The following is a 5777-nucleotide window of genomic DNA, read 5'->3' as shown; positions in this document are numbered from 1 at the left end:
GGTAGTTGGCGCCCTGTCTCTTTCTTTTCTCTCTCTTTCTGTCCCGTAGAATAAATATCCGCCCTCTTTTTTTCTTTCCGGTAGAATAACTCTTGTGTGCCAATGTGCATTCATCACAAACAAATAATAAGCATACCTGTAAAATCTTCGTCATTGCTCTATTTTTGGCGATATTCGTGGTTCATTAATTTGTATGTTTAATGGTAATTCTAAGGCAAAATTTGTAATTCGTTCACCTTCCAATAGCATTGCAGATATTTCTGATGAAGCCAGTGCTAGGGCTACTGCCATCTGATTATTGCCAAATAACAATAAAATTAGTAATGTTTGTTATGTCCATCCCCAGCATTTCGGAAGTAAATTCCAACAGATCTAATGTTCACAGATTCTATCAAATTATCTTACGCAATCGTTTGTTATTGATTCAATTCAGTGTTGAACTGTTGTTGTCTTTATGGAACTATTTTTCTGCCTCATAGAGTCACAAAGGAAATGACTAACCTTTATTTACCGTCAAATATAATGTTGCATCATAAATTTTTTTTGAAAGTTATTATTCTACATAAAAAAACTATGTCTTGATAATAAACTAACATAAAAAAAATAAAATAAGATACAGACCAAACAATTGAATTAGTATACAGCGGGTCTATTAATATTCGTCAAATTTAAGATTTGATTTTATTATGTTTTATTTTATTGAATAATATTTTATTAAATCTAATTCTAATTAAATTCTATTTAATTCCATTTTATTTTATTTTATTCTATTTCATTTTATTTTACTCTATTTTATTCTATTTGATTCTATTTAAGACATATCTTTCCATCTGATATGTTAAAACTTTATCGTTATTATTTGGAGCCGCAATAGCTACAGTAATGTCATTATGTCAAAATGAAGTCAGAATAGATGGACAACTGAAATAACCTATATAAATAGGTAGCGAAATTAGACAAGAGGATTGATTGAGCCCCATTGAGCTCTTCAATTTGATCATGGATAAAATCATCAAAAGTTTCAACAAAGGAAGAGGATACAGAATGGAACACGAAGAACTTAAAATACTCTGTTACGCAGACAACGCAATATTGACAACCCAAGATGAAGATAGTCGGCAATGACAGATTCATCATAAGACCAAAAGAATTTAATATGACAATCTCATCTTAGAAAACTTAGTATTAGTATTTAGCAAAGAACTAATCAGATGTAAAATAGAATTTGATTGCACCAGTATTGAATAAGTAATGGATATAAAATACCTGGGAATTACACTGTTTAGCAATGCAGACCTGGACGAAGAAGTGAGAGATCAAGTACAAAAAGCAAATAGACTGGTAGGATGCCTTAATAACACTATATGACGAAACGGACACATTAACACTGAGATACAGTCAAAAATTTATAAAGCCAATGTAAGACCAATAATGACATATGCCTCAGAAACAAAACCCGACACAGCCACAACGCAAAGGCTACTGGAAACGGCAGATATGAGAGTACTGAGAGAAATTACTAGAAATAGGCTGAGAGATCGAAATAGAAGTGAAATTAGAAGAAAATATAACGTGCAGTGTATAAATGAATGTACACAAAAAAGAAAAAAATTATGGAATAACCACATAAGCAGAATGAAGAAGACCAATATTAGTTCTTTGCTGGATACTATCGTTTTAGTTTTCTGAGATGAGATTGTCATATTAAATTCTTTTGAAAGATAAATCTGTCTTTGCATACTATCTTCATCGTGGGCTGTCAATATTGCCGTGTCTGCGTAACAGAGTATTTTTATTTCTTCGTTTCCCATTCTGTTTCCTCTTCCTTTGTTGACACTTGATGATTTCATCCATGATCAAATTGAAGAGCATGGGGCTCAATAAATCCCCTTGTCTTATTCGCTGCCTATTTATATAGGTTATTTCAGTTGTATATCTATTCTGACTTTATTTTGACATAATGACATTGCAGTAGCTATTGCGGCTCCAAATAATAACGATACAGTTTTAACATATCAGATGAAAAGATATGTCTTAAATAGAATTAAATAGGATAAAATAGAGTAAAATAAAATAAAATAAAATAAAATGAAATAAGATTGAATAAAATAGAGTACAATAAATAAAACATAATGAAATCAAATCTTAAATTTGGCGAATATTAAAAGACCCGCTGTATACTAATTCAATTGTTTCGTCTGTCATTTAGTCTGTATCTTATTTTATTTTTTTTTTAATTTAGTTTTTTATCAAGACATAGTTTTTTTATGTAGAATAATAACTTTTAAAGAAAATTTATGATGCACCATTATATTTGACGGTAAATAAATATATATTAGTCATTTCCTTTGTGACTCTATGAGGGAGAAAAATAGTTCCAAAAATAGAGCAACAGTTCAACACTGAAGAATTTGTCGAGATAGTTCATAAAAATTCTACAATTGAGTCAACAACAAACGATTGCGTACGATACTTTGATAGATAGGATCTGTGAACATTAGATCTGTTGGAATTTACTTCCTAAATGCTGGGAATGGACAGAACAAACATTACTAATTTTATTGTTATTTGGCAATAATCAGATGGCAGTAGCCCTAACGTTGGCTTCATCAAAAATATCTGCAAAGCTATTGGAAGGCGAACGAATTACAAATTTTGCCTTAAAATTACCATTAAACATACAAATTAATGAACCACGAATATCGCCAAAAATAGATCAATGACGAAGATTTTACAGGTATGCTTATTATTTGTTTGTGATAATTGCACATTGGCACACAAGAGATCATTACAAAGACTAGACAGAATTTTGAAATATATTCTTGACAATCAAAAACATTTTTGGTGAAGCCATTAGTCTATTTTGGGACTGTTATTTATTAGATATTACCCAATTAACTCCTGCTGACGAACTAAATGCATGCCTAACATCATCCAATTTGTGGCGGCCTGTCAAGACGCTCCAATTGACAAATATTATACGAGTGTCTTTGGAATAAGATCAAAGTGCAATTGTATATATATATATATATATATATATATATATATATATATATATTTATATAATAAACAAAGTTATTAAAGTAATTGAAAGATTTGGACTACCAGTAAACATATCAAAAACTAAATTTATGGTCATCGGCAAAAATAAAAAGAGACGTCCAACTACTTATCCAGAATAAACCAGTGGATCGAGTAAAAGAGTAAAACAGTTTAAATATCTTAGAACAATAGTAAATGAAAAATGGTATCACTCACAAGATGTAAAATGTAGAATGGAGAAGGCTAGGTGTGCATTCAACAACATGGCCAATCTCGTTAAAAGCCACAACCTTAATCTGGAGAGAAAGGTAAGGCTCTTACGATGTTATATCTTCTTGATATTATACTATCCATACAGCCCTTGCTGTCCAATTTTGGACATAGACCTCCTCTTCCTTCTTCTACGTCTCTCTATTGTAGGCAGTTTGTATCCATTTCGGGCCTGCGTGTTTCTTTAAGTCATCTGATCATCGCATTTGTGGCCTTCCTCTTTTTCGTTTGTAACTATATGGTCTCCAGTGTATAATCATCTTATTCCATCTGTCGTCTTTCTGTCTTATGGTATGTCCAGCAAACTTCCACTTAAGTTTTGCTATCTGCGTTAATACATCGGTCACTTTTGTGTTGTTGCGGATCCAAGTATTTTTTTTTCTTGTCCTTAGCCTGATGTTCAGCGTTTGCCTTTCCATGGCTCTTTGGGACTGCTATTTTTTCCATGTTTTTCTTTGTAATCGTCCCAATTTGAGAACCGTAGGTGAGAACAGGAAGTATACATTGGTTGAAGACTCTTGTTTTTAAATACTAGGGGTATTTTCTCTTGTTTATTATAAAAGAAAGTTTTCCGAAGGATACACAAGCCAACCGTATCCTTCTCTTTATTTCTCTGGTCTGATTTTCTTTATTTAATTTAATTAGTTTTCCCAAATACACCTATTTTTTTACTTGATCTATAGTTGTTTGTGCTATTGTAATTATTAATTCTTCTGGTTGGTGGGTCATAATTTTCGCTTTATTATAATTCATTTGTACACCTATTTTTGTTGATTCGCTATTTAATTCATCCATCATATTTTGCATTTCTTCCCTTTTATCTGTTATTAATACAATGTCGTCTGCATATATCAAGTGATTTAAGTATTGGCCATGTATGTCAATACCCGGTTTTGCCCATTGTAATTTCCTCATAACCTCTTCCAAAGTTTGATTGAATAGTTTGGGTGATATAGTGTCACCCTGTCTGACTCCTCGCTGTATCTTAATAGGCCGCGTTTTTTCAACTATTTTGATGGATGTTGTAGCTTGATCATATATATTGGAAATTAAGTCCGTATATCTATAGTCTATTGTCCCATTTTGTAAAGACTTCTTTACTGCCCAATGTTTCACCTTATCGAATGCTTTTTCGAAGTCTACAAACGCCATATACATTGGGATTTGATATTCGTTGCCTTTTTCAATTAATATTTTTATCGTAAGCAAATAGTCGCTTGTACTCAATCCTTTTCTAAAACTGGCTTGCTCTCGTGAGTGGTAATTATCTAACTTAGTTGTTAATATGTTTTTTAGTAGTTTAGTTAACAGTTTGTACATTACATTCAGTAGCGTTATGGGCCTATAGTTTTTCAGATCTTTTCTATCGCCTTTCTTAAACAGTAACAGTGTTATTGCCTCGTTCCATATGGTGGGTATTTGTTTTGTGTTCAATATTTTATTCATTAGTACATAAAGGACTTCCACTGTAGTTTTCCCTTATCTTTTAGCATTTCCACAGTTATTCCATCTTTCACAGGGGATTTGTTATTCTTTATTTCTTTCAGTGCCTTTTTTATTTCATTTTTACTGATTTCTGGTTGTAGGTCAGAGTTAACGTTCCTTATTTTCAGTTGTAACTGATTACGGATTTCTTGGATTGGTTTTTGTTCTGTTTTATAGAGATTTGTATTATATTCGAGCGTTATCTGTAAAATTTCTTTTATATTGTTGGTCCCCACTCCTTCTTCGTTCTTTATGCTATTAATTTGTATGTTTCCTAGGTTCTGCTTTAAGCACTTCATGTTTCTATTTTTTTTTTAATTGTTTTCTCTATCTTTTCTTCCTGTACTCTCCGTTTACACTCCTTGATATTTTTTCTAATAGTTTTGTTGTTTTCTTTGTATTTCATTTTATTTATGTCCCCTTGTTCTAGTAATGTTCTTCTTGTGTTCATAAGAATCTTTGTTTCCTGGGATATGAAACTTACTTTTTTTGTTGTCTGTGCTATTTGTTTACCCACTTTCATTAGAGTTTTAGTAAATATCATGTTTATTTCATCGATATGTTTGTGTTCTATATATTCCTTGGTCGGCAATATTTTCTTTATTCTCTTTTTGTACGTCTTTTTTTCTTGTTTTAGTTTTTCCATTTCTAATTTCTGATTATTTTCCTTTTTATTTCTTGTTTCAAATCAACTATCAATGATCAACTTGGCTCGGACTAGTCTATGGTCGCTACCAGTTGAGAAGCGATTTGGGCTGTTACGTCTTTAACCATGGATTTTTGCGTTAAAAGAATATAATCAATTTCGTTTTAAGTTTCACCATTGTGACTAATCCATGTTCATTTTCTTTGGGGTTTTTTCTTAAAGAATGTATTCATTGCATATAGTTGCTTCTCTTCCAAGTAATTCATCAATGTGTGTCCTCTATCATTTCTTTTGCCGTATCCATGGTGTCCTACTTTGTCTTCGTCTTTATATA

Source organism: Diabrotica undecimpunctata, chromosome 2, assembly GCF_040954645.1.
Source record: "Diabrotica undecimpunctata isolate CICGRU chromosome 2, icDiaUnde3, whole genome shotgun sequence".
Lineage (NCBI taxonomy): Eukaryota > Metazoa > Arthropoda > Insecta > Coleoptera > Chrysomelidae > Diabrotica > Diabrotica undecimpunctata.
Note: the sequence above shows the minus strand (reverse complement) of the source record.